The sequence below is a fragment of the Vicugna pacos genome, chromosome 14 (genome assembly GCF_048564905.1).
Source record: "Vicugna pacos chromosome 14, VicPac4, whole genome shotgun sequence".
Classification (NCBI taxonomy): Eukaryota; Metazoa; Chordata; class Mammalia; order Artiodactyla; family Camelidae; genus Vicugna; species Vicugna pacos.
In genome coordinates, this window is record NC_133000.1 from 21296096 (window position 1) to 21309533 (window position 13438).

General features: G+C 36.2%; 1 protein-coding gene across 4 annotated transcripts in view; it reads left to right on the forward strand.

Moving 5' to 3' along the window:
- Positions 1-13438, forward strand: part of ELF1 (E74 like ETS transcription factor 1) — a 91375-nt gene that overhangs the window by 19772 nt on the left and 58165 nt on the right. For 2 of the 4 annotated variants that reach the window (XM_015248963.3, XM_072976334.1), the window contains exon 1: positions 7147-7282. The exons of the other annotated variants lie outside the window; for them this stretch is intronic. The gene's annotated coding sequence lies outside the window, so the exon portion shown is untranslated. Of the gene's footprint in view, positions 1-7146; positions 7283-13438 lie in introns of those variants that run through there. 4 annotated transcript variants of the gene reach the window in all.

Consider the following 13438-nt stretch of genomic DNA (forward strand, 5'->3'; position numbering starts at 1 on the left):
GATACAGAGAACAGATGGGTGGTTGCTAGAGGGGAAGGGGGTTGGGATGAAATGGGTGAAGGAGGTCAAGAAGTACAAACTTTCAGGGGGTAAGTTTAGCTTAGTGGGTAGAGCACATGATTAGCATGCACAAGGTCCTGGGTTCAATTCCAATATCTCCATTTAAAAAAGTATACACTTCCAGTTACAAAATAATTAAGTGGTGGGGATGTGATATATGGCATGATATAATTACTACTGCTGTATTGCATAATAAAATTATTGGTCAGTTATACCTCAGTTTAAAAAGAAATCACAGGTGAAATCTTGTCTGTTAAAAAAAAATTCAATGTGGACAACAAAACCACAACTGACAGCTAAACAACCATTGAAAAAAAGACTGGAGCCTAGCAAAAAAGATCTTCTTCAACTGGAAACATAAAGAGGGAACCAGAGCGGGATAGTAGAAGGGGTGTGCTCGCGATATAATTGGGCCCATACCCGCCAGGTGGGCAATCCACAAGCTGAAGGATAATTAAGTCTCAGAGGCCCTCCAGAGGAGTGAGAGCTCTGAGCCCCACATCTGGCTCCCCAGCCCAGGGTTCCGGCATTGGGAGGAAGAGGAGGAGACCCAAAGACATCTGGTTTTGAAGGCCAGTGGAGCTTAGTACCAAGAGCCTCACAGGACTGGGGGAAACAGACTTCATTCGCTTGGAAAATATACATAGACTCTCACATGTGACAGGTCCAAGGGCAGAGGCAGTGATTTCATAGGAACTGGGCCAGACCTGCCTGCTGGTTTTGGAAGGTCTCCTGGGGACATAGGGGATGGCTCTGGCTCACCCAGGGTTCATAAAAGCTGGTGGCGGACATTCTGGGAATGTTCATCTACATGAGCTTTCTTGGAGGCTGACATCTTGATTTGATCATTAGCACCAAGACCTAGCCCCACCCAACAGCCTCTAGGGAAGCCTCAGGCCAAACAATGTACAGGGTGGAAACACAGCCCCACCCATCGTCAGACTTCCTAAGCCACAGATATCTGTCTCTAGACACAGCCCTCCCCACCAGAGTTCCAGGACCAAGCTTCACCCAGCAGTGGGCAGGGGCAGGCACCAGCTGCTTCTGCCAGGAAACCTGCATAAGCCTCTAGTCCGACCTCGACCTCATCCACCAGGGGGCAGATACCAGAAATAAGAAAATAACAATCCAAAGCCTGTGGAAGGAATACATAAACACAGGCCAGACTCTACACTGGGACGGGCTGGACCCTGGCCCTTGGGTGACGAGAGAGGAGTGTACTGCTGGGATGCATGGGATGTTTCCCACAGGGGGCCACCTCTCCAAGGTAGAGAAACATAACTAACCTACCTAAAAATACAAATAGAAAGATAGGCAATATTGAGGTGGCAGAAGAATATCTCCCAGGCCAAGGCACAAGATAAAATCCTAGAAGAAGAAATTAGTGATGAGGAGATAGGTAATTTACCTGATAAAGAGCTTAAAGTAATGATGGTGAAGATGTTCAGAGAACTCAAGAGAAGTAGAGATGCACAGAGTGAAGTTTTTAGCAAACAGTTGGAAGATATAAAGAATACCCAAACAGAGTTGAAGAATAAAATCACTAAAATGTATAACACACTACAAGGAACCAAGAATAGACTAAATGAGGCAGAAGAATGGATCAATGAGCTAGAAGACACATTAGTGGAAATCACTACTGCAGAACAGAAAGAAGAATGAAAAGAAATGAGAATAGTTTAAGAGAACTCTGGGACAACATGAAGTGCATTAATATTCACATTATAGGAGTCCCAGAAAGAGAAGAGAGAGAGAAAGGGTCTGAGAAAATTTTTGGAGAGATAATAATCAAAAGCCTCCCCAACTTGGGAAAGGAAACAGTCACCCAAGTCCAGGAACTGCAGAGAGTTTGACATAGGATCAACCCAAAGAGGAACACACCAAGGCACATAGTCATCAAGTTGACAAAAATTAAGGATGAGGAGAAAATAGCAAGAGAAAAGCAACAAATAACATTCAAGGGAACTCCCATAAGGTTATCAGCTGATTTTTCAGCAGAAACTCTACAGGCCAGAAAAGAGTGGCATGATATATTTAAAGTGATGAAAGGGGAAAACTTACAACCAAGAATACCCTATTCAGCAAGGCTCGCGTTCAGATTTGATGGAGAAATTGTGCTTCACAGGTAAACAAAAGCTAAAAGAATTCAGCACCACCAAAATAGCTTTACAACAAACGTTAAAGGAACGTCTTTAGTCATCAGACCATAAGAAAAGAGAATAAAAAGAAGAAAGGAGGGGGAAAAAGATCTACAAAAGATTGCTTTGGCAGTTTAGGGTCTTTTATGGTTCCATATAAATTTTGAAATTGTCTGTTCTAGTTCTGTGAAGAATGTTGTGAGTATTTTGACAGAGGTTGCATTGGATCGGTAGATTGCTTTGGGTATTATGGCCATTTTGATAATGTTGATTCTTCCAATCCAAGAGCACAAGGTATCTTTCCATTTCTTTGTATCATCTTCAACTTCCTTCATCAGTGTTTTACAGTTTTCAGAGTATAGGTAACCTCCTTGGTTAAGTTTATTTCTAGGTATTTTGTTGTTTTTGATGCAACAAATATTTATGCCAGTTACAAAATTCTGGTTTTTGAAATGAATAAAAAAAGTGAATGAAGGGCCGCAAATAGCAAAATATCCTTTCTTATGGGTGAGTTGTATTCCATTACATACATATGCTGCATCTTCTTTATCCATTCATCTACTGATGTGCACTTAGGATGCTTCTGTATCTTGGCAATTGTAAATAATGTTGCTGTTAATAGCATGGTGTATATATCTTTTTGAATCAATTCTTATTTTGTAGTTGGCTTTATTCCTTTGATAACTATGTAAGTTTAAAAAGCTAAAGCTCTAAACATTCTTAGAAACAATGAACAGTACATATAGGTAAATTTTAAAAATATGTGCAGTATATTGTATATATGCATTTACATGCAGTTTATTTTATATGTGCAAATTGTAACAATTCGACCTAGTAAAACTGAAAAATGAAAAAAATTCAATTTGTAATAAAATCCTGATGTGCTACAGTTTCTCCTCAAAGAACTGTTTTAGAAAAGTTACTCATTCATGTCTTTGAGTTTCTGCTATGTGTTGGGCCCTATCTTGGTGGGAGGAATAGAGTAGTGAGCAAAACCAGACAAAGCCATGGCCCCTTTTTGCCTTTGGTATGCCTCTTAAAACACACAGACACTTGTCCAGGAGGACAGTTCTTATGGATGAGTCCTAGTAATCTGCAGAAGTGGGAAGGAGGCCTTAGTTTAACAAAGCTAGTGGTAGATAATAGAGAATTAACTGTGTTTTACATGTGAGCTCACATTTGGAAATGCTACGCATTGCTCAGAACCTGGGATTACGCTTTGTGAGATGTTAACATCAACAAAATTCTGTCCCACCAAACGATTTATAATACTGATTCTCAGTCTTAAAAATTTTATTTGTATATTTAAATAGTAGAGAAGAGTGATTTGGTCATTTATCATGTTGATGGTTTGATCTTTTCTTCTTCCACCTCTGGATGGAAGCATGTTAGCTCTTGATCCAAAGGAAGATCCAAACCATGCCTTTTTTAGCCTAGGTTTCCTAGGTATGAAAGTTAAGGCTGTTCTGTGTTTTCACGTGCTAGATGTCTTGAATTTGAGTTCAAGGAGATGATGTAAAAATAAAAGGGAAAAAGAGAGTGCAGTAAATTCTTTCCATTAGTTCTAAAGAAAGAGTCTTAACTTTAGTTGGCATTTAATAAATTCATTCAACTGAAATCTTTCTCAGCTAATTGTTCAAATATAAATGTTGGAAATTCCCCCAGACAGCCATGACAGCTTTATATTAAGGTATATATTGACTTGGAAGCATATCTAATTTGAGAAACAAACACACTTACAGTATGTACTGGTATACTGTATTTCCATAACATAACTTACATAAAAAGTTTGTCATCCTGAAGTATTTGATACTGGTTGCTTCTACTATGAAGCATAATAATAACAGTTAATGTTTATGAAGTGTTTACTAAATTCCTAGTACTGTATTAATCACTGTATTACACATGAGCTGGATTTCTTTTTGAAGTCAGGTTTATTGAGACACAGTTTATATACAGGGCAATTTGCCCTATTTAGTTACACAGTTCTGTGACTTTTGACAACATGTGCAGGTCATGTAACCTCTACCACAGTCACCATACAGGTTATTTCCATCACCCCAAACAGGTCCCATGTTCTTTGTAGCCAGCCCCCTCCTCTCATTGTCAGTCCCTTGCAATTACTGATTTGATTTCTGTCCTTTTTGTTTTGTCTTTTGCAGAATGTCATATAAGTGGAATCGCACAGTATATATTTTGAGCTTGGCTTGTTTCACTTATCCAAATGCTTTTAGATTCATCCATGTTGTATCCTCTGTCAGAAGTGCAGAAGTTCATACCTTTTTATTGCTGATAGCATTCCATTGTATGGATATGCCACAATGTGTTTATCGATTCACCAGTTGATGGCCATTTGGGTTTCCCGTATTTGGCGATAGTGAATGAAACTGCTATAAATATTTATGTAGAAGTTTTTTAGAAAAATAGATACATATCTTCATTTCTTTTGGATAAATAACTAGGAATGGGATTGTATAAGTGTATGTTTAACTTTACAAGAAATTGCTGAACTGTTTCTCAAATAGGCTGTACCATTTGCATTCCCACCAACAATGTGTGAGTTGTAGTTGCTCCATATCCTTACCAGCCCTTGGTATTGTTAGTGGTTTTGGTTTTTTGTTTTTAAATTCACTCTAGTGGCGGGTAGTGGTATTGTGACTCTAATTTGCATTTCTCCATTGAGTAATGATGTTGAGATGCTTTCTGTGCTTAATTGCCATCTGTAGCTCTTCTTTGGTGAAGTTACCTGTTCAAATAGTTTGATCTTTTAAAAAACTGGTTTGTTTTCTTGTTTTTGAATTGCAAGAGTTCTTTATATATTCCAAATAGTACATGAAGTGCTGTTAGCTTAAATTACGGATAAAGAAGTTAAGGTACAGGATTGTTCAGTAATTGCCCAGGATTATATAGGTAATACGTTCCAGAGCTGGGATTTTGAGCCAAGCAGATTGACTCTAGAACCTGTGCTGAACTGTTTGCCTTTGTGTGTGTGTGTGTGTGATTTTTCAGGCCTGTGACTAGAAACAAGATCCAGTTCCTATAGGTGGTAAAATAATGCTTATAGGGACACCCTTGACCATGGGGGCAATATATTATAATAGCAACTCTGGATCACCTCTTTGGGAACAGTTGTTTGTTTCTGTTGAAGAGGGGTTATTCTTGTCACTTTATGGCTCACTCTTCACTTCTGCATACTGGTGGCCAAAAGTACTTCTTTTAAATTACATTCCAAATATATGCCATTATCAAATAATGAGGTACTTTATATCAATGGATTTTCTCTTTAGCAGAAGCTTATCCTTTTATATATCCATACTTCATAAAAATTTTTACAATTTGATGTTAGTCATTTTGTGTTTTAAAAACCTTTATCATAATAATGCTGACTTCTAGGCACTTACTATATGGTGATATCCTCGGAGAGTATGTAGAATTTACTGACCTTTTAGAGTGACTTGAGATCCCAGTATTTTGAAACTGGTATTTGTAGTGTTAGAGGTTTTTAAAAAATCTCTCACTATCTACGCTGTCTCTTGTTTGTTCTGACATCATCCTTTCACTAGTTCCTCTTTTACCCCTTATAACTTCTAATTCTGATTCGCTGAAAGATAATCGGATTATTAGGCTTACGTGGATATTGTCTAAGATAAATACCAGCTCTGGGAAACGATTTGGGGGTTTTCCAGTGACCATCTCCTGTGACTGCTCAAAGGGCTTTTTTTCTTGGTTTGTGGGTTCCAAATAATCATTCTGGATAAATGAGCTCTAAAGCAAGTTAAATATGATATTTGGCAGCAGAAAGAGTGATGTATTTTTAAGCATAATTTTTATTAATAACTTGTTAAATCATGAAGATTATTTTAGTAAAAAGATTGGTCAAGCAGTGTTCAGTAGCATGGAATAAATAGGCACTTAATGGGCAGAAAGTTGGTTCACCATCATTATGTTTTGTAGCAGTTTGTGAAGTTCCTGTCTAAGTCTGACAGCACGTCCTCTCAGCTGTGCCTCTAGTAAGGCAGAGTAATTACTTCCAAGTAATTAACTAAAGGAGGAAAACCTTGCTAAATCCTATTTACTTTTTGTAAAATATTAGGATGAAAGCTAGCTAGTGAGTTATGCTTCTTCATTTAAAGTACTTTTGGAAGTGCTTAATGCTTTCAAGCCATTTTGATCAATTTAAGCTCTTAGAATAAATACTCACCCAGGGGACAGGGTAAGCAGCTATAGTAACTACCATTTCAGCTGCCTGGCACCTTGTCTGATACTCGGTGATTTTGAGAGCAGAACTTTTTGAGAGAGGTTTTGTCAAGCTGGCAATTCTATTCGAAATCATTTTGCTATCTTGGACTTTAATTCTTTTCCAATCTCAAGTTTGCTTTTTTGTTCTGTAAGCCAGATTAACAATTCACACTTATTTTTCCCCTGAACTTTGAATTTTCTAGTGGATTTTATCTGTTTAATGAACTTATAAATCTGCATCTGGTATTGCAGTTTGCTAGCTTTTCCAGATTACATAGCAATATACCCCTTTTATATAAGGGTTAATGAATAGCCAGGTTAGACTCACCAGGCCATTGTTACATTAAAAGCCAGAAAGTTGGCTGTCTCCCTTCCATTCCCTCCCATTTTTTTTCTTTCATAATTTTATTTACTTGCTATATTAAAATAACTTTAAAAATTGAGATTTTATTTTTTAAAACAACATACAGATTTTTCATTTTGCTTCCTTGTAGATTCTGATTCTGTTTTATTGTTAATTTTAAATTATAGTAATTAGCCTGAGCTAAGTAATGGTTTAATCACAGTAGATCTTGCTCCGTGGCTCTACCTCTCTCCTTTTTCTGTACCTCTCCCCCGTTTTTACCTGTGGATTTGCATGTTTGACCTAGCAGAGTAATTGGGTCCACGGCAACATGGGCGTGCCTCCCTTAGAAACACTCAGTTTCATGTATGACTCATAAGCTGAAGCACAGACACCACTTCCCCAATCTACAGGAGCCATTTTAACAGCATAAAACTTGCCGGATTGCTTTTTATTTTCAAGCCCAGAGGACAGCCTCTAAAGAGAACTCGAATATTTGAAGGTAACTCATTAAGATTTTGTGTGTTTGCTTCTGGCTGTTCCCTGAGCTGATAAACGGAGGGTGGTTCTTACCTGTTGAAGAACATGGCTGAATGTGTTCCTTAACTCTGAAAAAAAACGTGTGTAGTCAGTCACATGCCTGATTGCACTTAACTTCTAGGGGAAACAAAGCATTCAAATTCTGGAAAGTTTTAGATTTTCTTGTTAAAGTGTTTTTTTTATTTGTGTGATTCCTTCCCGCCCCCGTATGACTTGAGAATAAAGGAGATTTTTCTTTCTTTCTTTCTTTCTTATACCACAAAGCAAACTAGGACAAATTTTAGTTTTAAAAAAAGTTAATTGTATTTGTGAGGGTAGCCTGTAAGTTACAATTAAGTAAACTGTATTATTCATATATGATATGGATGTTAAGAAAGAAATTCAGGAGCAATGGTTTTGTTTTGGTATTTTAGTTAAGGCGAAGTTTTGGGACAGCTCAGTCATAGGTGTTGCTCATTCACTGTTCTGCCCTTTTTTTCTTTCCTTAAAATAAATGAAATTATACTAAACATTTAATTTTGAAAATGAAAGAGAAGTTTAAGTAAAATGAATGGATCATTTAGATAATAAGTAAAGGTGATTATTAAATAAAGAGGAAGAAAGGCTAGAATGATTCATTTACTGTTAGAAAAGAAATTGTATAATTCACACTGGAAACTTGTTCTGTGTAACAACTTCAGAAGCATAACTTGCTTCTGAGGACATATGTAGTATTTTGATTTCTGTAAAAAGAATAAGTAAAGAGTATTGTCCTGTCTGTACAGCTGTTCTTAAAATTCGCTTGTTCTGAGTAAAAAAAAAATAGTATCTTTTGTGAAAGAAAAAATTACTCAGTTTTTTTCCTGAAACCTTTCTCATCATTGAAATTAGGAGATTTTGGCAAGTTCTGGTGCGCCTTGAAATTCTAGGCACTTTAAGAGGCTGGATGCAGTAGTTTATTTATTATTTATGATAAGTTATTTATGAAACTAAAATTTGAGTGAAAGTAAAATTTGAATATGCAGTGATTCCAAATAAAGTTTTTGGAAATAAAATTTGCCAGGTCATTTATTATTAACTGTAATGATATTTAGCTAGTTCTTTGGGAACTTGCTGTTAATAACTTTCTGAGTGCTTGAAGGCCTGTCGGATGAGGGGGAAGATAGAAAAGCAGTCAGTTATTATTTCTTACTCTTTGAAAGGATTGTTCATATGATCAGATATCAGTTTTGTGGTGTTATCAGAAAGACACAGAAATTTTACCAGTTCAGCTCTGAACCATTTGCTGTCACCTTTGTTTGCATATTGCTGGTTTAGTCAGCTTTTGAGTAAGCAGAGAGGGGCTGTATTTACTTCTGGTCTGTTCTGTGTGAAAAATCAAATGAAACTTTTTTGCCTTTTTTTTTTTTTTTTTGAGTTTTAAAGGCCAGTGACCCACGGAGAAAAATCAAGGGACACACAAATAAGCAAATAAGATTTTATTGATTAAGGAGAAGTAGAAGAATTTAGTTTCTTAAAATTAAGACACTTAAAATTAAGGCACAATTTAATAGCATAGATACTGGTCATATGTTTCAGTTTCCTATTATGTAGAAAAGACTGAGGTGGGGCTTCAAAGTGGAGGGAGGGGAAAAAAAAAAAGCATGGGAGCAAGGGAAGGCCAGTAAGACTTATTAGGTAGTCTTCTTCCCACTGCTTTCCTTTCATAAGGTTGAATATGAGTTTAAAGTGAGTCATTAGAATTAAGCTTAGAATTATCAATTTGAAGAACTTAGCATTAAAAAAGACTGAAGATCGTCCAGCTGCCTCACTTTTATAGATGAAGAAACAGTGGCCCATAGAGGTCCTGTGACTTACTCAAGGTTGTGCTGTGCTTGATGGCAGGCCTTTCAGCCTGGAGCTGCTCGCACTAGCCCACACACACCAACAAGTGATGCTTTGTTTGAAATGGTCTGTATTTCCTCAGGAGTAAATAAAACCTTAATTAAGTTGCTTGGTGATCATTTTGGTGATAAGGTATGACCAAATGAACTAACTCATGATTTTGAAAATGTGTTCAAACTAGTTCCCTTTTTCATATGACAGAGGAAGGATGAAGCTTTAATTTCTACAACAGCTTTTTTTACTATTAGAATTTTTCATAGTTGAAGCATAGTGACGTTGCTTGTTTAAGATGGGCCTGGGGAAATGGAAATATGAGGACTTGGGAATTTACTTTGAACTTCTAGATACAAAGACAGATTTATTTCTGCTTTAATTTTACTTCATATTCTTTTGGGAGGGAAATACTATTTCATATGATGCCTTGTTCCATTGAAGTGTGTGTGTAAAACTTCTGCATATGTTTACAATATCTAGAGGTTTCTAAACTCTGACATCGTCACAGTCTTGAATTTAACCTTCCCATAATTAATAATCTGATTCTATTTGTTGTATCTTCTTTTTTGGGAGTTTATTATACATACCAGCCACTTTTAGAATCTTTTGGGGAATACAAAGTCTTTGTCTGTTAATTTTTTGATGTATTTTATTGTGGTGGTTGAAATTTACTTCAGATCTCCCTTTCTTTAGGTCTGAAATTTGAATTTTTTAAATTACTTTGTAAATGACTGTTGACTCCTAAATGTCCAAGTCTCCTAACCTAACTCAGTATCAGATCCTCAACAATGTGGTCATCATTGTCCTAAGCAACAAACGGCGCACAGAGTGCTGGAAAACCTCGGTCCTAGTCTCACAAACTTAGATTCTTCCTGGGAAAACAGGGTGTGGTGACATAGGTAAAATAAGTGAAGAATGGGACCAAACTGTTGAGCTGTTAACTTTTTAACTTTGGGTTCAGACTGTTTACCTAGAGATGAAAGATGACTAAGACTTCAAATAGTCAGGAAGCACTGAAGAATGAATAGCATTTGCATAGGTTAAGAAGAATGTCTTCAAAAAGAGTAAGAATATAAGCTCTTAGAGATCAGAGGTGTTTTATTCTATTTCTCTTTTTCAGCTTTGACAGTATCAAGCACATGTGTATAGGCTGTTATTATTTGATGCATTAAACCTTTGGCCACTCAGTTGGGCACGTCCTGCCCAACTTAGTGCTGGCAAATCTTGAAAGGGCATGTGACCCTCAGCTTAATCTCTGGTGCCCACACACTGTAACCAAAGAGAAAATTAACACCTACCTGGTAGTATACTACCTTTAAGGCAGAAATTTTCAAACCTTTGGTATAACAGAATCACCTGGCTTCGACTTGGAGATTCTGGCTCATTAGGCCTAGGGTTTGGTTTATCAGTCTGCTATTTTAATAAGTGCAGGTGCTGCCACACTTTCTTGGAAAGAGTGAAGAGTGATTAATCAGTTACTCAGTATTTTAATATCTGAATTTTAAAATAACAATAGTATTTTGAAGCCCACAGCCTCAGGTAAGGAAAGTGAATGGAGTGGTTTATTATCAGCGTTAGAACTTAGCTCGTCTCCCTCTCCCAGTTAGCCCTTTCTCTAATCCAGTTTTTGGCTGTGCTGTGTCTTTCAACTTTGTGCCTCTCCCTCTTTCTTTTTCTCTGTTTCTGCTTTCCCCCTTCTCGCTCCCCACTGCCATCTTGACCACAGTGTATAATTAAAGTAATTATTTTTGTTTTTCAGATGTAATTAACCTATTCTTTATCTCTCAGTGAACCATCACTCTCCCAATGTTTCTTTCTCATTTTGTTTTGTTTTAGTTCCCTTTGGTGCTTCATGGTATCTCTCCATTCCCTTTTTCTTGGGGTTCTAGCAAAAATAGTCCCTTCATGATTTAGGGTAGCATTTATAGTCTTTGAAAACCCTTCTCTCCCAGAAAATACACTGTTATTATTTGTCATTGATTGAGTCTGGAGGGAGTAATTTTTTTTTAACTGTGTGATGCTTCAATATGATTTTTGAGATTTCTTTGGACATTTAATTGCATAACTGACTGCATATTTGTAGGCTTTGCCTTACATTAAATCTCATCTAATGGGACATAGATGTTCACAGACTCTTATAGGAATGGAAAGAAGAGTCCCATCGGTTGAATGGTGTGAATATAATTATTGTTTCCATCAGTTGGCCAGAATATTTCCTTTGCTTAGGAGCTACTTCATATAAATGGTAGAAATTAAATTAGTAACATCCTTGAGTCATCTTGAGTGATTGGGGCAGTTTGAACTATCTGAGCAATCTTTTTCCCATTACCCTGGAGGAACTACTAAGAAGAAAGTTATTTGTCACTTCTATCTTTGTGTTTTGTCAAATGGTCTCTATACTAAAGTAAGGAGCTGTTGATCTATATAACAAATGTCTAGGCACCCTACCCCTTTATGAAAAAATAACTCCTGTGCTATTTGCTTTGTTGGTAGTGGGGATAAATTATCCAGCTGAGCTTTGGTTGTACAAATTTGATTCCTTCTTTTACAGTAATAAGTATCTGAATTAACACTGTCCTCATCATCAGAAAACTCTTCCTAAACTTCTCTTTTCACTTTCATTCTCTTCCCCCTATGCGAATTCAGAGCTTTTCTTTCATTTGCCCTTTAATGCTGAGTAGTAAGGTATCAGCTCTTTTTTATCTCCATATTTTGTAGCCTGAGATTCATTGCTAGTATTAAAAAAAAAAAACGGGAACCTATGAATACCTTCTAGAATTTTTATGAAGATTGATTTAATAATTTTGATATTAAAAAGCTATCAAAGTGATAGACTTACCATATGATCCAGCAACCCCACTCTTGGACGTATATCCAAAGGGAACCTTAATTCAAAAAGATACATGCACCTCAATGTTCATAGAAGCACTATTTGTAATAGCCAAGACATGGAAGCAACCTAAATGTCCATCAACAGATGACTGGATAAAGAAGCTGTGGTATATTTAAGCAATGGAATACTACTCAGCCATAAAAAATCAAATAATGTCATTTGCAGCAAATAGATGGACCTGGAGATTATCTTTCTAAATGAAGTAAGCCAGAAAGAGAAAGAAATATACCATATGATATCACTTATATGTGGAATCTAAAAAAAAAAAAGACTTATTTACAAAATAAAAGCAGACTCACAGACATAGAAAACAAACTTAAGGTTACCAGGTGGGGAAGGGGATGGGAAGGGTTAAATTGGGAGTTTGAGATTTGCAGATACTAACTAATATATATAAAACAGATAAACAAGTTTATACTGTATAGCACAGGGAACTGTATTCAATAACTTGTAGTAACTTATGGTGAAAAAGAGTATGAAAATGAATATATGGATGTTCATGTATGACTGAAGCGTTGTGCTTTACACCAGAAATTGACACAACATTAAATTGACTACACATCAATTTAAAAAAAAATGCTATCAAAGTGATGCACATTGTTGAAAATCTAATAGAAAAAAGCCTTTAATGAAATGCAGTCTGCCTCCTCTCCCCTTTCCCACTATCAGTCCCATTGCTTAAAGGCAACCACGTATAAAAGTTTCTTGTTTCTTGATTTTTCAAATTTGTATTTTCTTGAATCTATCCTTGTCTTGGCTTCTATCATATATATGAGAAGTTCTTCAAAGTAGCAGGAACAAGTATGACTTTACATAATGTAAAAGTCATGTGAAGTTCATTATCTGCATGATGGATGCTCAGTTATATGGTGATCATTGAATTTGTGCAGAATTGTATGGTATAATTTTAAAAATTTAAAGAAAATTGATTATTTTAGAAACCAGTGTTTTAGAAACCAGTCCTATAAACAGTGAAACTAGAAAATTTTACAGTAAAACTATAAAAATGAAGTGTTGATTTAATAATTGTTGGTTTAGGTGCATCTTATTTTTTATATCAAAATACTACATGGAAGCTGAGTATTATAATGGGGCAATTCATTGTCCATTTGTCTTTGAAGCCATGAAATATGCATGTAGGAGAATATATAAAACATACAGTTTAAATTACAAAGTGTTTACCCATGTTACAGCTGAGGTTAAGAAATAGAGTATGTTTATTAAGATAGAAATCCCCTACTCTGCCCATGTTTGTTTCCCCTTAAAAATAACTATTATCTTGATTTTTGTGGTAATCTTTTCTTTATAGTTTTACCCCTTTGAACTTTATTTAAATGGAGCACACCACATATATTCTGTAGTGACTTG